We start from the raw sequence: 20,670 nt of genomic DNA on the forward strand, positions 1-20,670 counted from the left end.
GATCTTCAGCAAAATTTACTTGTGTGTGATATTAATGATATTGTTCAATAATTTCCACGTTGTGTTAGATCACCTGTTTTTGGAACAGGTACAAATATGGATCTCTTCCAGTCGGTTGGTGAGGTAGCTATCTTCAATGTAGATGAGTGGGCACCTCCAGTGCTGCATCTCTTTGTTCGAACATCTCAGTTGGTATGCTCCTGACCCAAACCATCGTATTTTTTTTTGCTAAAAAATAATGCATTTATTATATAAGTAATTAGATTATACAGTGAATTATCAAAGTATTAATATTAAACTGATGGCCTGGTAGCAACCAGAAAGCATATTAGCAGTATTTCACTTTTTGCATTGCTTTCAAAATCTCAACAGCACTTCTGATTTGTTTGAAGGATTGCACAAGTCAGCCTTTCCTTTAATCTCCATCATATGCCATTTAAATTTGGTTGTCTTCTTTAATGAGAACTTGATGCTAATAAATCTAACAAGATAAGGTCAATGTTCACATAGGCTTGTTTGCAGTTTTGGCTAGAATCCTCTCAAGTTCTATGGAACGAGTCATCTTGCCACATGCATCTTAATTGTTAAACAGGACACTCAGCAAGAGAGTGGAAGTTAATAAATAAACATCTATACATCTGTAATCTTAAAAAGTGACCTTTTAATGATGATTGAGTAGCAGCATAGAGTATTATGCAAATACAATAGGCAGAATAGCCAAGCCATGATGTTTTCAGTTACCACATATACATGGGAAAACTGGACAATGAATAAGGAAAACCGAAAAAAAATTGATGTCTTTGACTTATGGTGTTGGCATAGAATATTGAGTATCCCATGGACTGCTAGAAGAATCTGTTTTGGAAGCAGTACAGCCAGAATGCTCCTTAGAAGCACGAATGGGGAGACTTACTTAGTCTTATGTACTTTAGACATGTTATCTAGAGGGACCAGTCCCTGGAAAAGGACATCATGCTTGGTAAAGTAGAGGGTCAGTGAAATAGAGGAAGACCCTCAACAAGATGGATTGACAGAGTGGCTGCAACAGTGGGCTCAAGCATAACAAAGATTGCGAGGATGGCACAAGGGTGGGCAGTGTTTCATTCTGTAGTGCATAAGATCGTTATGAGTCGGAACCCAGATGGCACTTAACTACAGCAATCCACTTTGTGACTCATTTATGGAAACATTTTAAATCATCCCAACACACCTCATCATTTGACATCCATAAGTGTACAGACTATTTTAAATAGCAGCATAAGCCATTAAAAAATTAGGAAATATATCTACTACAAAACACACAAACACAAAATTATTGTGCCCCTTTGGAGTATCAAATATAAAAGCGAGATTTGGATTATGAATTTACAGTGGATTATTTATGCTAGTAATGTCATCAAAGAAGATAACATTAAGAATTGACTTTGAGTATAATTTCAAATTGTTATTTTTGTCGTTGGTGCCGCCAAATCCATTCTGACCCATAGAGACCCTATGTACAACAGGACGAAACACTGCCCTGTTCTGTACCATCCTCACCATTTTTACTATGTTTGAGCCTATTTTTGCAGCCACTGTGTCAATCCATCTTCTTGAGGGTCTTCCTCTTTTTCACTGATACTCTACTTCACCAAGCATGATGTCTTTCTCCAGGGACTAGTCCCTCCTGATAACATGTCCAAAGTGCATAACATGAAGTCTCACCATCCTCACTTCTAAGGAGCACTCTGGCTGTATTTATTCCAAGACAGATGAGTTCATTCTTCTGGTAGTCCACGTCCCTTTCTGAATCCAGCTTGAATATTTGGCAGATCCCTGTGGATGTACTGCTGCAACCGTTTTTGAATAATCTTCAGCAATATTTTACTTGTGTTTGATATTAATGATGTTGTTTGAAAATTTCCACATTCTGTTGGATAGCCTTTCTTTGGAATAGGCACAAATGTGGATCACTTCCAGTAGGTTGGCCAGGTAGCTGTCTTCCAAATTTCTTGGAATAGATGAGTTTGCGCTTCGAGCATTGCATCCATTTGTTAAAACATGGCAATTGGTATTCTGTCAATACCTGCAGCCTTGTTTTTTGACAATGCCTTCAGTGCAGCTTGGATTTCTTCCTTCAATACCGTCAGTTTTTGATCATATGCTACCTCCTGAAATGGTTGAATGTCCATCAGTTCTTTTTGGTACAGTGACTCTGTGTGTTCCTTACATCTTCTTTTGTCCTTTCTCATTTCCTTCATTATTTTGCCCATGTATCCTTCAAAATTGGAACTCGAGGACTGAATTATTTATTTATTTCAGCTTGAGAAATGCCAGGGATATTCTTCCCTATTGATTTTCTAACTCCAGGTCTTCGCACATTTTAGTACTTCACTTTGTCTTCTTGAGCCGCGCTTTGAAATCTTCTGTTCAGCTCTTTTCTTCATCATTTCTTCCATTTGCTTTAGCTACTCTGTGTTCAAAGGCTAATTTCAGAGTCTCTTCTGACATCTATTTTGTTCTTTTCTTTCTTTCTTGTCTTTTAAATGACCTTTTGCTTTCTTCACGTATGATGTCTTTGATGTCATCCCACAACTCGTCTGGTATTCAGTGTTTAGTGTTCAGTTTGTCAAATCTATTCTTGTAATGGTCTCTGAATTCAGATGGATTATACTCAAGGTCGTACTTTGGCTCTTCTGGACTCGTTTTAATTTTCTTCAACGTTGACTTGAACTTGCATATAAGCAATTGATGGTCTGTTCCACAGTTGTCCCCTGGCCCTGTTCTGGCTCATGATATTGAGCTTCTCCATGTCTCTTTCCACAAATGTAGTCAGTTTGGTTCCTCTGTATTCCACCTGATGAGGTCCACAGGTATAGTCAACATTTAGTTGTTGAAAAAAAAAACTATTTGTCTTGGAACGAATAAGTCATTTGCCTTGCAGAATTCTATCATGCTATCTCTGGTGTCGTTTCTATCACCAAGGCCATATTTTCCAACTTCTGATCCTTCTTTGTTTCCATCTTTTGCATTTCAATCACCAGTAATTATCCATGCATCTTGTATCCATGTTTGATCAATTTCAGACTTCTGGAATTGGTAAAATCTTCAGTTTCTTCATACTTTCGAATTGCTACTTTAAATATAATTCTCAATATTCAGGTTGTTTTACCCTAGAATGCTCATTTAGTTTTGACATCTCATATCATATGTTTTCCTTCAAGCCACTATATATCTCTACAATTTTCCCACTATTTTTAAAATAAGATTCTATTGTATTAGCATCTTTGGAATGACTGTTGTGTGTAACATCAAATCTAAGTTACAGTTTGTCTCTTGGTGCCAGATTTGTGTTGTACATTTGTAGTTCCCTGCTGTCTCGATTCTAATGTTGTAGTTTGCTCGTAGAAATGTCTAGAATCTAGCACATATGGCTTTTATGACTTACTAATAAGAAAAAGCTCTCAATTAAAATGCTAACAATAATCTGTTGCTTGAAATTCAATAAATGAAGGGCTTTTGAAGTTTGGCCTTGGTATATTTGTTTTCTATTTTATATACATACCCGTTCCTTATAAAATACAGATGGACAGGATTTTCTTGTTTAGTTTTAGAAAAACTTAAGTGCTTTTGGTTGTAGGTATTTGTTTTTGATTTTAAAATCACAGATTTAAGTGACTTCATGTTAGTACAGCTCATCAATATATAGATTTTTTTCCTGAATTCTTTTCAGTATTTTTCTTGTCCTCTTCCAGATGTAGTCATAGCACGTGAAAATAAAAATCCAAATTAGACTCAAAACAGTGTTGTACTCATGCATAGATAGTATGGTGGATCGCAGGAACATAAAGCATTAATTGGTGAAGCCCAATTCCATGCTGCTTATAGTGTTAGGGAAGCCTGGGTTGAAATTTCATTAAATAGAATATGTGTGTGAAAACATTGTCTGGTCATGAAAATTCATTCTGATTTCTCATCTCTGATTTGCTAATGTTTATAGTCTTTTTCACTTAATCTTTAGGCATATTTTTTCAGTGTGGCATACATTTTATTACCTTTTTGTTACTCTTTGTGTTTAGTTGCCAAAAGCTAGATTTTAAATTCATTAAATGCAGTGATTGCACTGTGCTTCTTCCACCCCTGACAGTTCCTAATAACTGCATTATACACATAGAATAGATTGTGCAGCAAATCTTTGTTGCACAAATGAATCAATGAAATTATGGAGTAGTTAGTTGTACAGATGGAGTATGCTCTTTCCAAAAGTTTACAGATGTGGATATCTGGCTACCCTTAGGTCACTCTGAGATTGTTGTCAGGTGTCTCTTATATCAGTTGCAATAGCCAGATATCTTCAATCACGCCATTCTAGAAGATGTTCTGTAGGTGTCTTAGAAGCCATTTTCAACCTTAGGCCATCTAAATTCCTATGACAAGTAGTATAACATAGTGGTTAAGAGCATGAGATCTAGAGTTAGACTTCTTGGATTGAAACCCTGGCTCCACCACTAACTAGCTTGTGTGACCTTATGTAAGTAATTGACCTCTCCATGACCCAGTTTCTACATCTGTAATATGGGGAAAATAATAGTTCTTTCCTCTTAGAGTTGTTGTGAGAATTGAGTTCATGTATTAAAAATGCTTACGAGGCGGGGGCCAAGATGGCGGACTAGGTGGACGCTACCGCGGATCCCTCTTGCAACAAAGACTCGGAAAAACAAGGGAATCGATCACATACATAACAATCTACGAACTCTGAACAACAAGCACAGACTTAGAGACGGAAAACGAACAAATACGGGCAGACAGCGACTGTTTTCAGAACTAGGAGCCAGCGCACCAGCTGACTACTTGGAAAATCTAGTTTCCCAGTGATGGCTCGGAGACAGCAGTCCATATCAAACCACATAAAGAAACAGACCATGACAGCTTCTCCAACCCCCCAAACAAAAGAATCAAAATCTTTCCCAAATGAAGATACAATCCTGGAATTATCAGATACAGAATATAAAAAACTAATTTACAGAATGCTTAAAGATATCACAAATGAAATTAGGATAAATGCAGAAAAAGCCAAGGAACACACTGATAAAACTGTTGAAGAACTCAAAAAGATTATTCAAGAACATAGTGGAAAAATTAACAAGTTGCAAGAATCCATAGAGAGACAGCATGTAGAAATCCAAAAGATTAACAATAAAATTACAGAATTTGACAATGCAATAGAAAGTCAGAGGAGCAGACTCGAGCAATTAGAATGTAGACTGGGACTTCTGGAGGACCAGGGAAACAACACCAACATAGCTGAAAAAAAATCAGATAAAAGAATTAAAAAAAAAGAAGAAACCCTAAGAATCATGTGGGACTCTATCAAGAAGGATAACTTGCGAGTAATTGGAGTCCCAGAACAGGGAGGGGGGACAGAAAACACAGAGAAAATAGTTGAAGAACTCCTGACACAAAACTTCCCTGACATCATGAAAGAAGAAAGGATATCTATCCAAGATGCTCATCGAACCCCATTTAAGATTGATCCAAAAAGAAAAACACCAAGACATATCATCATCAAACTTGCCAAAACCAAAGACAAACAGAAAATTTTAAAAGCAGCCAGGGAGAAAAGAAAGGTTTCCTTCAAGGGAGAATCAATAACAATAAGTTCAGACTACTCAGCAGAAACCATGCAGGCAAGAAGGGAATGGGACGACATATACAGAGCACTAAACGAGAAAAACTGCCAACCAAGGATCATATATCCAGCAAAACTCTCTCTGAAATATGAAGGAGAAATTAAGATATTTACAGATAAACACAAGTTTAGAGAATTTGCAAAAACTAAACCAAGACTGCAAGAAATGCTAAAGGAGATTGTTTGGCCGGATGACCAATAATATCAGGTACCAGCACAATACAAGGTCACAAAACAGAACGTCCTGATATCAACGCAACTCAAACAGGGAAAGCACAAAAACAAACAAATTAAGACTAATTCTAAAAAATAAATAAATAAATAAACAAAATAATACACACAACAGGAAATCATGGAAATCAATAGGTAAACGATCAAAATAATCAAAAAGAGGGACTAAATATAGGAGGCATTGAACTGCCAGATGGAGAGTGATACAAGGCGAAATAGAAGGATACAAGTTAGGTTTTTACTTAGAAAAATAGGGGTAAATAAAAAGGTAACCACAAAAAGGAATATCAATCCCATAACTCAAGAAAAAAGCCAAGAAAAATGTAACGACTCAATAAACACAAAGTTAAACATTATGAAAATGAGGATCTCACAAGCTACTAAGAAAAACGTCTCAGCACAAAAAAGCATGTGGAAAAATGAAACGGCCAACAACACACATAAAAAGGCATCAAAATGACAGCACTAAAAACTTACTTATCTATAATTACGCTGAATGTAAATGGACTAAATGCACCAATAAAGAGACAGAGAGTCACAGACTGGATAAAAAAACACGATCCATCTATATGCTGCCTACAAGAGACACACCTTAGACTTAGAGACACAAACAAACTAAAACTCAAAGGATGGAAAAAAATATATCAAGCAAACAATAAGCAAAAAAGAAGAGGAGTAGCAATATTAATTTCTGACAAAATAGACTTTAGACTTAAATCCGCCACAAAGGATAAAGAAGGACACTATATAATGATAAAAGGGACAATTGATCAGGAAGACATAACCATATTAAATATTTACGCACCTAATGACAGGGCTGCAAGATACATAAATCAAATTTTAACAGAATTGAAAAGTGAGATAGACACCTCCACATATATAGTAGGAGACTTCAACACACCACTTTCGGAGAAGGACAGGACATCCAGTAAGAAGCTCAATAGAGACACGGAAGACCTACTTACAACAATCAACCAACTTGACCTCATTGACTTATACAGAACTCTCCACCCAACTGCTGCAAAATATACTTTTTTTTCTAGCGCACATGGAACATTCTCTAGAATAGACCACATATTAGGGCATAAAAAAAATCTTTCCAGAATCCAAAACATCGAAATATTACAAAGCATCTTCTCAGACCACAAGGCAATGAAGCTAGAAATCAATAACAGAAAAACTAGGGAAAAGAAATCAAATACTTGGAAAATGAACAATACCCTCCTGAAAAAAGACTGGGTTATAGAAGACATCAAGGAGGGAATAAGGAAATTCTTAGAAAGCAACGAGAATGAAAATACTTCCTATCAAAACCTCTGGGACACAGCAAAAGCAGTGCTCAGAGGCCAATTTATATCGATAAATGCACACATACAAAAAGAAGAAAGAGACAAAATCAGAGAACTGTCCCGACAACTTGAGCAAATAGAAAGTGAGCAACAAAAGAATCCATCAGGCACCCGAAGAAAACAAATAATAAAAATTAGAGCTGAACTAAATGAATTAGAGAACAGAAAAACAATTGAAAGAATTAACAAAGCCAAAAGCTGGTTCTTTGAAAAAATTAACAAAATTGATAAACCATTGGCTAGACTGACTAAAGAAAAACAGGAAAGGAAACAAATAACCCGAATAAGAAACGAGAAGGACGACATCACAACAGAACCAAATGAAATCAAAAGAATCATATCAGATTACTACATAAAATTGTACTCTAACAAATTTGAAAACCTAGAAGAAATGGATAAATTCTTGGAACAATACTACTTACCTAAACTAACACATTCAGAAGTAGAACAACTAAATAGACCCATAACAAAAAAAGAGATTGAAACGGTAATCAAAAAACTCCCAACAAAAAAAAGTCCTGGCCCAGATGGCTTCACTGCAGAGTTCTACCAAACCTTCAGGGAAGACTTAACACCATTACTATTGAAGGTATTTCAAAGTATAGAAAAAGACGGAATACTACCCAACTCATTCTATGAAGCTACCATCTCCCTGATACCAAAACCAGGTAAAGACATTACAAAAAAAGAAAATTTTAGACCTATATCCCTCATGAACATAGATGCAAAAATCCTTAATAAAATTCTAGCCAATAGAATCCAACAACACATCAAAAAAATAATTCACCCTGATCAAGTGGGATTTATACCAGGTATGCAAGGCTGGTTTAATATCAGAAAAACCATTAATGTAATCCATCACATAAATAAAACAAAAGACAAAAACCACATGATCTTATCAATTGATGCAGAAAAGGCATTTGACAAAGTCCAACACCCATTTATGATAAAAACTCTCACCAAAATAGGAATTGAAGGAAAATTCCTCAACATAATAAAGGGCATATATGCAAAGCCGACGGCCAATATCACTCTAAATGGAGAGAACCTGAAAGCATTTCCCTTGAGAACGGGAACCAGACAATGATGCCCTTTATCACCACTCTTATTCAACATCGTACTTGAAGTCCTAGCCAGAGCAATTAGGCTAGACAAAGAAATAAAGGGTATCCAGATTGGTAAGGAGGAAGTAAAGCTATCACTATTTGCAGATGACATGATCGTATACATGGAAAACCCTAAGAAATCCTCCAGAAAACTACTGAAACTAATAGAAGAGTTTGGAAGAGTCTCAGGATATAAAATAAACATACAAAAATCACTTGGATTCCTCTACATCAACAAAAAGAACACCGAAGAGGAAATAACCAAATCAATACCATTCACAGTAGCCCCCAAGAAGATAAAATACTTAGGAATAAATCTTACCAAGGATGTAAAAGACCTATACAAAGAAAACTATAAAACTCTGCTACAAGAAATTCAAAAGGACACACTTAAATGGAAAAACATACCCTGCTCATGGATAGGAAGACTTAACATAGTAAAAATGTCTATTCTACCAAAAGCCATTTATACATACAACGCACTTCCAATCCAAATACCAATGTCATACTTTAAGGGAATAGAGAAACAAATCACTAATTTCATATGGAAAGGAAAGAACCCCCGGATAAGCAAAACATTACTGAAAAAGAAGAAGAAAGTGGGAGGCCTCACCCTACCTGATTTCAGAACCTATTATACAGCTACAGTAGTCAAAACAGCCTGGTACTGGTACAACAACAGGCACATAGACCAATGGAACAGAATTGAGAATCCAGATATAAATCCATCCATTTATGAGCAGCTGATATTTGACAAAGGACCAGTGTCAGTCAATTGGGGAAATAATAGTCTTTTTAACAAATGGTGCTGGCATACCTGGATATCCATTTGCAAAAGAATGAAACAGGACCCATACCTCACACCATGCACAAAAACTAACTCCAAGTGGATCAAAGACCTAAACATAAAGACTAAAACGATAAAAATCATGGAAGAAAAAATAGGATCTACCCTAGGAGCCCTAATACAGGGCACAAACAGAATACAAAACATTGCCAAAAATGATGAAGAGAAACCAGATAACTGGGAGCTCCTAAAAATCAAACACCTATGCTCATCTAAAGACTTCACCAAAAGAGTAAAAAGACCACCTACAGACTGGGAAAGAATATTCAGCTATGACATCTCAGACCAGCGCCTGATCTCTAAAATCTACATGATTCTGTCAAAACTCAACCACAAAAAGACAAACAACCCAATCAAGAAGTGGGCAAAGGATATGAACACACATTTCACTAAGGAAGATATTCAGGCAGCCAACAGATACATGAGAAAATGCTCTCGATCATTAGTCATTAGAGAAATGCAAATTAAAACTACGATGAGATTCCATCTGACACCAACTAGACTGGCATTAATTCAAAAAACACAAAATAATAAATGTTGGAGAGGATGCGGAGAGACTGGAACTCTCATACACTGCTGGCGGGGTTGTAAAATGGTACAACCACTTTGGAAATCCATCTGGCGTTATCTTAAACAGTTAGAAATAGAACTACCATACAACCCAGAAATCCCACTCCTCGGAATATACCCTAAAAATACAAGACCCTTCACACAAACAGATATATGCACACCCATGTTTATTGCAGCTCTGTTTACAATAGCAAAAAGCTGGAAGCAAACAAGATGTCCATCAACGGACGAATGGGTAAATAAATTGTGGTATATTCACACAATGGAATACTATGCATCGATAAAGAACAGTGAGGAATCTCTGAAACACTTCATAACATGGAGGAATCTGGAAGGCATTATGCTGAGCGAAATGAGTCAGTTGCAAAAGGACAAATATTGTATAAGACCACTATTATAAGATCTTGAGAAATAGAAAAAACGGAAAAGAACACATACTTTTGTGGTTACAAAGCGGGGAGGGAGGGAGGGAGGGAGGGAGAGGGCTTTTTATTGATCAATCTGTAGATGGGAACTGCTTTGGGTGAAGGGAAAGACAACACTCAAAACATGGAAGGTCAGCCTAATTGGACAGGATTAAAAGTAAAGAGGTTTCCGAGATAAAATGAAAGCTTCAAAGGATAGCGAAGCAGGGGCTGGGGTCTGGGGAACTTGGTTTGAGAGGACTTCTAAATCAATGGGCAAAACAATTCTATTATGAAAACACTCTGCATCCCACTTTGAATTGTGCCACCTGGGGTCCTAAATGCCAACAAGCAGCCATCTAAAATACATTAATTGGTCTCAACCCACCGGGAGCAAAGGCAAAGGAAGAACACCAAGGTCACACGACAACTAAGAACCCAAGAGACAGAAAGGGCCACTTGAACCAGAGACCTACAATATCCTGAGACCAGAAGAACTAGTTGGTGCCCGGCCACAATCGATGTCTGCCCTGTCAGGGAACACAAGAGACAACTCCTGAGGGAGCAGGAGACCAATGGGATGCAGACCCCAAATTCTCATTAAAAGACCACACCTAATGGTATGATTGCAACTAGAGGAATCCCAGAGACAATGCTCCCCAGAACTTCTGATGGCAGAGGACAGGAACCATCCCCGAAGACAAATCATCAGGCATGAAAAGGACTGGTCAGTGGGGGGGAGAGAGATACTGATGAAGAGTGAGCTAATTAAATCAGGTGGACACAGGAGAGTGTGTTGGCAACTCTTGACTGGAGGGGGGATGGGAAGATAGAGAGAGAGGGAAGAAGGTAAAATTGGCACGAAACGAGAGACTGTAAGGGCTGACTCAATAGGGGGAGAGCAAGTGGGAGAAGGGAGTAAGATGTATGTAAACCTACATCTGACAGACTGATTGGAATGGTAAATGTTCACTTGAAGCTTAATAAAAATTTAAAAAAAAAAAAAAACAGCAAGGATGTACTCTGTGACACAGATTAGGACACAATAAACCTAAATAATGGCTATAAAAAAAAAATGCTTACAATAGTGGCAAATGTTAGTTACTGGTATGATAGTGGGTCCTGCTGCTTCTTAAAAACTAAAAAAAAAAAAAATTCCAATCATTTTTCTATTTTTAAACAAAGCAGACAAATTTTGATGGCTTATTTTATATACCTATAAATATAAAATGGAGTCATGATTTTTCCATTTGGGAAAATAAATTTAAAATTTACACACGCATACATTCATACACACACAAACACACACAATATTAGCAATAATACTGTGCCCCAAACTTGTAAATCAATGCTGTTAATACCAAGCTTTAATGGAACAAAGTGACATGAGATAAAAATAGAAAGTCTGGGTAAGTGTGTATGCCATATAAAACAGCATTAAAGTCACAAATGGTCCAGTTGATAGCTTGGTATTTTATCATAATGTTCATCCTTAGCAGTAATTTGAACATCACCACTATGTCTGTGAGAAAATATAGCAAAATGCAGATGGTTTTAAAAGCTGGAAGTTTGTATGCCAGATATTGAGAATGGGCTTTTTGCATTTAATGGATGCCCTCACTTTGAAGGGACATGCTGATTAATTGACTGAGGAATTCTAATCAATTCTAAGCCTTGCTAAATGTCTCCTTGGATATTTGTTATGGATTTGATTTATTTAGCCTTTTCAGCCTTCATGCTTCCTTAAAAATGACCGTGTATCTAATTAGCAAAGTTTTCACGCTTATATTCAGAAATGCATTGATCAGGCCAATTTGCTAATTATGTCAGTGACTTGAAAGATCACATGCATAAATGAAAGTCAAAACAATAAGTGTGAACTCTGTTACTTCTTTCAAAATCCAGTGATCCAAGGGTGCAGGCTATTAGTTGGTGAAACCTTGAAAGCTATCTCAGGCCTATATCCTTTATCAGATCCATGTCCTTTCTCAAGGTCTTAATGAAAGGGCTTACAAAAGCAAAGGCAAGGTAACATAGTATGTGGAGTAACTTACATTTACTACATCTAAAGTTCAAATAGTCATCTATAGAGAACAGCTCATTTTATTAAATTTATAGACATCACAATTGTTATGGATTGAATTGTGTCCCTCAAAAACATGTTTTGTAAATCCCAACCTCTATGCCTGTGGTTATAATTCCATTGGGAATGGGTTGTCTTTGTTATGTTAATGAGATAGGATTAGTGTAGGGTGTGTCATGAGTCAATCTCTTTTGAGATGTTGTTAGATGCCCTTGAGTCACTTCTGACTCATAGCAACCCCATGTACAACAGAATGAAACACTGCTGGGTCCTGTGCTACCCTCACAATCCTTGCTATGCTTGAGCCCGTTGTTGCAGCCACTGTGTCAGTCCATCTCGTTGAGGGTCTTCCTCTTTTTCACTGACACTCTACCAAGCATGATGTCTTTCCCTAGGGACTGGTCCCTCCTGATAGCACGTCCCAAGTACATGAGACAAAGTCTCACCATCCTTGACTCTAAGGAGCACTCTGGCTGTACTTTTTCCAAGACAGTTTTGTTCGTCCTTTTGGAAGTCCATGGTATATTCAATATTCTTTTCCAACACCAAAGAGATTAAACAAGCAATTAAAGAAGAGAGATGGGGTAAAATGGATGCCAAGACACATGGAGATCTTCAAGGAACCAGGAAGCAGAAGCTAACGAGACAAGGACCTTCCACCAGAGCCAAGAGAGAGGGAAAGCCTTCCCTTGAAGTCGGCCCTCAGAAATCTGCCTTCTAGCTTCCTAAACTATGAGAAGATAAATTTCTGTTTATTAAAACCATCCACTTGTGGTATTTCTGTTATAGCAGCACAAGATACCTAAGAAAATTTATTTCTACAGTTTTGTTGACAATATATTATATTCAAGTACAAGTATCTACTGCAGTTCATAAAATGGAATGTGGAACCTGGATGCATGAAAATTGCAGGGCATTTAAAATCAAGAAATTACTTCATGTATCTCTTTTCTATTTTTATAATTCACTCCTCAAACATATATAAAGAGCAAAAGAAACCTAATATCCCCTCTGAGAAGTCATTAAACTTTCTAGTTGAGTGATATTTCAAGAATATATGAGCATCCACCATAAAAATGTATATCTCATTCTGTTGGACATAAACTATAATTTTTCCCTAGCCATTCATATGCTATCATCAAAACTAATCCATAAGCTTTTCTATTTATCTCTTTATCATATTTAATCACTATAATAGTACTTTAAAGTCTTTTGTAAACTGTTAGGAAGATTACCTAAGAAATTTAGCTTCCATATTCCTTTTGGCACACTTACACAATTTCCTCCTGATACTTGTAATGCACTTTTTTTTTATTGTGATTTAGGTGAAAGTACACAGCTCAAGTTAATCCCTCATTCAAAAGTTTATACACACATTATTTTGTGACATTGGTTGCAATCCCCACAATGTGACAGCACATTCCCTCTTTCCACCCTGGGTTCCCTGTGTCCACTCATCCAATTCCTGTCCTTTACTGACTTCTTGCCCTGCCTTTGGACAGGGGATGCCCATTTGGTTTCATATATTTGATTGAACCAAGAAGCACGTTCCTTACATGTTTTATAGGCCTGCTTAATCTTCGTCTAAAAAGTGGACTTCGGGGATGGTTTTTGTTCTGGGTTAGCAGAGCATCTGGAGGCCACAGTTTCAGGGGTTCCTGCAGTGTCTTAAGCCTGGTCTTTTTACATAAATTTGAATTCTGTTCTACATTTTCCTCTTGTTCTGTCCAGGACTCTCTGTGTGTTCCCTGTCAGGGTAGTCATTGGTAGTAGCTGGGCACCATCTAGTTCTTCTGGTTTCAGGCTGACGGAACCTCTGGTTCATGTGGTCCTTTAGTCCTTTGGGATAGTATTTTCCTTGTGTCATTGGTTTTATTCATTCTCCTTTGTTCTGAGCGGGATGGGAAGAATAGATGTACATTAGATGGCCATTTGCAAGCTTTTAAGACCCCAGACACTACTCACCAAAGTGGGATGTAGAACATTTTCTTAACAAAATGTGCTTTGGGTTTAAAAAAAAAATTTTTTTTTTTTGGGTTATGCCAATTGACCTAGATGTCTCCCGAGACTATGATCCCCAGGCCCCAGCCCCAACTACTGGGGCCTTCAAAGTGTTTGGATGTGTCTAGGAAACTTCTATGCTTTTGTCTTGCTCCAGTTGTGCTGACTTCCCCTGTATTTTGTGTTGTCCTTCCCTTCACTGAAGTTGACACTTGTCTACTATTAGTGAATTCCCCCTCCCTCCCTCCCCACCTTCATAACCATCAAAGAATGCTTTTTTCTGTGTGTAAATCTTTTCTTGAGTTCTTATAATAGTGGTCTCATACAATATTTGTCGTGTTGTGACTGCCTTATTTCACTCAGCATAATGCCCTCCAGATTCATCCATGTTGTGAGATGTTTCACAGATTCATCATTGTTCTTTATTGTTGGATAGTGTTCCATTGTACGTATGTACCATAATTTGTTTATCCAGTCATCTGTCGATGGGCATTTAGATTGTTTCTATCTTTTTGCTACTGTGAACAGTGCCGTAGTGAACATAGGTGTGCATATGTCTATTTGTGTGATGGCTCTTATTTCTCTAGGGTATATTCCTAGGAGTGAGATTGCTAGCTCATATGGTTTTTCTATTTCTAACTTTTTTTTTAATATATTTTTTCTTTTTTATTGTACTTTTGATGAAGGTTTACAGAACAAACTAGTTTCTCATCAAATAGTACACACATTGTTGTATGATAAAAAAAATGTATGATATTGGCTAATAATCCCACGACATGTCAGCACTCCCCTTTTTCAACCCTGGGTTCCCTATTACCAACTTTCCTGTTCCCTCCTGCCTTCCAGTCCCTGCCCCAGGGCTGGCATACCCCTTCAGTCTTGTTTTGTTCCATGGGCCTGTTCAGTCTTTGGCTGGAGGGTGTACCTCAGGAGTGACTTCATTAGTGATCTGAAAGGGTGTCCAGGGCCATACTCTCTGGGTTTCTCCAGTCTCCGTCAGGCCAGCAAGTCTGGTCTTTTTGAGTTACAATTTTGTTCTGCATTTTTCTCCAGCTCTCTCCAGGACCCTCTATTGTGATCTCTGTCAGAGCAGTCAGTGGTGGTAGCCAGGCAGCATCTAGTTGTACTGGAATCAGTCTGGAGGAGGCCATGGTAGATGTGGTGCATTAGTCCTTTGTACTAATCTTGACTTTGTGTCTTTAGTTTTCTTCATTCTTCCTTGCTCCTGGAGGGGTGAGACCAGTGGAGTATCCTAGATGGCCGCTCACAGGCTTTTAAGACTCCAGACGCTACTCACCAAAGTAGAATGTAGAACATTTTCTTTATAAACTATGTTATGCCAATTGAGCTAGATGTTCCCCGAGACCATGGTCCCCAGAGCCCTTAGCCCAGTAATTTGGTCCCTCAGGGAGTTATGTACCTTGTATAAGTTGTGCTGGTTTCTGCAGTATTGTGTGCTGTCTTACCCGTTACCAAAGTTACCACTTATCTATTGTCTATTAAGTGTTTTTCAATCTCCAACCCTCCCCTCCCTCGTAACCATCAAAGATTGTTTGTTTTTGTATGTAAACCTTTTCATGAGTTTTTACAGTTGGGGTCTCATACAGTATTTGTCCTTTTATGATTGACTTATTTCACTCAGCTAATGGCCTCTGGATTCATCCATGTTATGAGATGCTTCACTGGTTCATCGTTGTTCTTCATTGTTGCTTAGTACTCCATTGTGTTTATGTACCACAGTTTGTTTATCCATTCATCTGTTGATGAACATGTAGGTTGTTTCCATCTTTTTGCTATTGTGAACAATGCTGCAATGAACATGGGTGTGCATGTGTCTATTCTTGTGATGACTCTTATTTCTCTAGGGTATATTCCTAGGTGTGGGATTGCTGAATCATATGGTTTTTCTATTTCTAGGTCTCTAAGAAAACGCCATATTGTTTTCCAAAATGGCTGTATCATTTTGCATTCCCACCAACAGTGCATAAGAGTTTCGATTTCCCTGCAGCCTCCCCAGAATTTGCTATTTCCTGTTTTATTGATTCGTGCCAGTAATGCTGGGGTGAGATGGTATCTCATTGTGGTTTTGATTTGCATTCTCTGATGGCTAGAGATCATGAGCATTTCCTCATGTGTCTGCTGGCCTCTTGAATGTCATCTTTGGTGAAGTGTCTGTTCATTTCCTTTGCCCATTTTTTAACTGGATTATTTGTCTTTTTGTTGTAGAGGTGTTGGATTTTCTTGTAGTTTTTAGAGATTAGACCTTTGCTGAATTTGTAATAGCCGAAGTGTTTAATTTTTAGAAGATCCCAGTTACCTAGCTTATCCTCTGGAGATTGTGTGTTGTCGATTGTGGTTTGTATCCTGTTAATGCCGTGTATTAGGGCCCCTAGCGTTGATCCTATTTTTTCTTCTATGAACTTCATAGTTTTTGGATTTATATTTAGGTTTTTGATCCATTTTGAGTTAGTTTTTGTTTATGGCGTGAGATATGGGTTCTGTTTCTTTCTTTTTTTTTTTTTGCAGATGGACATTAAGTTTTGCCAGCACCATTTGTTAAAAAGACTGTCTTTTCCCCATTTGATGGACTTTGGGCCCTTGTCTAAGATCAGTGACCATAGATGGATGGATTTACATCTCAGTTCTCAATTCTGTTCCATTGGTCAATGTATCTGTCATTGTACCAGTACCAGGCTGTTTTGACTACCGTAGCTGTATAGTAGGTTCTGAGATCAGGTAGTACGAGTCTTCCTACTTTCTTCTTCTTCAGTAGTGCTTTACTTATCCAGGACTTCTTCTCTTTCCATATAAAGCTAATGATAAGTTTTTCTGTCTCTTTAAAGAATGTTGTTGGTATTTGGATCTGTATTGCATTGTATTTGTAAATCACTTTGGGTAGAATTGTCATAGATGATTATTATGGTTGTCTTCATGATGGATCGTCCCTTTAATCATTATATAATGCCCTTCTTTGTCTTTCGTGGTGGATTTTGTTTTAAAATCTATTTTATCTGAGATTAGTATTGCCAATCCTGCTCTTTTTTGGTAATTATTTGCTTGATATATTTTTTTGATTTTATGAAATTTAAGTCTTTGTTTCTAAGGTATGTCTCTTGTAGACAGCATATTGATGGATCCTGTTTTTTATTCATTCTGTCACTCTTTGTCTCTTTATGGGTGCATTTAGGCCATTTACATTCAGTGTAATTATTAATAGGTGTGAGTTTATTGCTGTCATTTTGTAGTGCTTTTTTTTTTTTTGTGGTGCTAACATTTTCTTTCTTCCTCTTACTCTCCAGTGCTGAGTTCCCTTTGTTTGTGTATTTCTTTTGTTTTTGCAGGTTTTTTTTTCTTTTATTGAGACTTTATTTTTTTTTTTTCTTTATTTTGATGAGTAGGTTTATTAACTTTCTTTGTGGTTACTTTGAAATTTAGTGTTATCTTCCTAGGTATGAACCAGTCTATTATTACTTGATATTGCCTTGCCCTCCTCTCCATTAGAAAGTTCTACACCTATACGTTTAATCCCTCTTTTATTGTTCTGACATTGTTGTCATTTAGAGATTAACCTCTCTGGTTCCCTGTTGCAATTCTTTTGGTTTTGGATAGTCGTTGAGAGTTCATTTCCTAGGGTGGTATCTGGCTGGTCCTCTGTCAGTTTCCTATTCCATTCAGTGTTTGGCCAAATTCTTTATCTCTTCATTTGACACTTCAGGTTCCAGGAATGACATTTGTCTCTATTTTACTTAGTTTTTTGGGTCTTTGCTGTGGAGGGACAGTGTGGTGCTTCTATCTATGACACCATGCTGGCCAGAAGTCCTATTTCTAGCTTTTTAAGGAGGTGCCATATTGTTTCCAATGTGGTTGTACCGTTTACATTCCCATCAGCAGTGCGTAAGAGTTCTAGTCTCCCCGTAACCTATCCAACATTTATTATTTTGTGTTTTTTGGTTTAGTGCCAGTATTGTCAGAGTGAGATATCTCAGTGTAGTTTTGATTTGCATTTCTCTAATGGCTAATGATCATAAACATTTCCTCATCTGTTTGTTAGCAGCCTGAATTTCTTCTTTGGTGAAATGTCTATTCAATCCTTTGCCCATTTTTTAATTGGATTATTTGTCTTTTTGTTGTTGAGGTTTTGCAGTATTTTGTGGATTTTACAGATTAGACCCTTATAGGGTATGTTGTAGCCAATTTTTTCCCCAGTCTGTGGGTTCTCTTTTTACTGTTTTGGTGAAGTCTTTCGATAAGCATAAGTGTTTGATTTTTAGGAGCTACCAGTTACCTAGTTTCTCCTCTCGTGTTTGTGCATTGTTAGTTATGGTTTGTATACTATTTACGCCATGTATTAGGCCCCCTAGTATTGTCTGTATTTTTTCTTCCATGGTCTTTATCATTTTAGATTTTATATTTAGGTATTTGATCCATTTTGAGTTAGTTTTTGTGTATGGTGTGAAGTATGGACCCAGTTATTTCAGCACTATTTGTTAAAGAGACCATCTTTTCTGCATTTAATGGTCTTTGGACCCTTGTCAAATATCAGCTGCTTATAGATGGATGAATTTATGTCTGGGTTCTCAGTTTTGTTCCATTGGTTTGTGTATCTATTGTTGTACCAGTACCAGGCTGTTTTGACTACCGTGGTGGTTTAATAGGTTCTAAAGTCAGGTAGTGTGATGCCTTCCACTTTATTCCTCTTCTTCAGTAATGCTTTACTTAACTGGGGCCTTTTCCCTTTCCATATAAAGTTGGTAATTTTTTTTTCCATCTTGTTAAAAAATGTTGTTGGAATTTGAATTAGGATTGCATTGTATCTGTAGATTGCTTTGGGTAGAACTGACATTTTCACCATGTGGAGTCTTCCTATCCATCAGCATAGTATCTTTTTCTACTTATGTAGGTCTGTTCTGGTTTCTCGCAGTAGTGTTTTGTAGTTGTCTTTGCATAGATCTTTTACGTCTCTAGTTAGGTTTATTCCTAAGTACTTTAACTCCTTAGAGGCTATTGTGAATGGTATTCATGATGTATTTTTAGCTATGCATATAATATGTAATCTTCTAAATCATAATGCATAATGCCCAATTCTTTCCCTCTAATGAAAGGAAATAATAAACATAAAAATAAGCTCAGAGAGAGAGGGACATCCAAGTTTGAAGTAAGTGCTTCTCAAGTGTCTGAATAATATTGCTGTTTTTTTCTCTAGAATGGATAAGAAATTTTTTCTCTACTCTGAACTTTGGAGGAGGCAAAATGGGAAATCTGAATAAATATCTGCATTTGTAGAAATTTAATTACCCGAGACTCATTTTTTACTTAAAATGCAGTTAAAAAAAAACCTTAATAATTCACAACTAATCAAGAGAGGAAGCCCAGTGTTGATATAGAGCAAAAGATAACTATAAAAATTTTAAATAAAAGAAATATAATTTTATTCCTTTAAGGTGCATATTTTAACAAGAATGAGAATAATAAAGTAAATTATTAGAGGCCATTAGTAGTCTTGCTTTAATAGATAAGAATGCAACTGTGATTTTAATAAGCATGTCAATGAAACGAAATAAATATTCCTAAAGCACTGTACATGTTTAAAAAATGCTGTTTAAATATTATTCTTGAAATCTTATTTACATTGTCTAATTACTTAGCAAATTCTCTAAAGATATTCTGAAGACAAATATCAGCCTGACTTAATTATTTTTGAAAAAGTCAAATTCATGGAGTCTACATTAATGAGTTTATACTACTATATCATTAGTTCCCAGAATACTAGTCACACTCATTTTTATGGGGAATTTCAACAGCAAATTTCAAGTAAATTATAAATTAATTTTGGACTATTGCCACTGTACTCCTACTGTTAATATGGATAACTAAAGATGGATGACAATTCCATAATTTATTTAGTCTTCTGATGGTTTCAGTTATTCATAGCAAAGCAACCTTTCCTGTCAGGTTATTTACATTTATTTTCTTCGCTACATAATACATTATGTTATGTTATTTACAGGTTGTTTAATTGCTTCTCTATAAATAGATTGATCTGAAGATATGACAGCAGCAGTTCACTAAAACAGATACATGAGAAATTTTTCATACTTTTCAGTTTTGATCACAGTTATGAAGCACTTTACCCAAGAGATTATGCCCTCCCCAAATAATTCATACAGGCTTGCCTCATTTTATTACGCTTAGCTTTTTTACATTTCACAGATACTGCATTTCTTACAAATTGAAAGTTTGTGGCAACCCTGTGTCTAGCAAGTCTGTTGGTCCCATTTTTCCAACACCATGTAGTTACTTCATGTTTCTGTGTAATAGTTTGGTAATTATTGCAATATTTCAAACTTTTTCATTATTATTATATCTGCTATGGTGATATGATCAGTGATCTTCGATGTTAATATTGTAATT

The sequence above is a fragment of the Loxodonta africana genome, chromosome X, assembly GCF_030014295.1.
Source record: "Loxodonta africana isolate mLoxAfr1 chromosome X, mLoxAfr1.hap2, whole genome shotgun sequence".
Taxonomy (NCBI): Eukaryota; Metazoa; Chordata; class Mammalia; order Proboscidea; family Elephantidae; genus Loxodonta; species Loxodonta africana.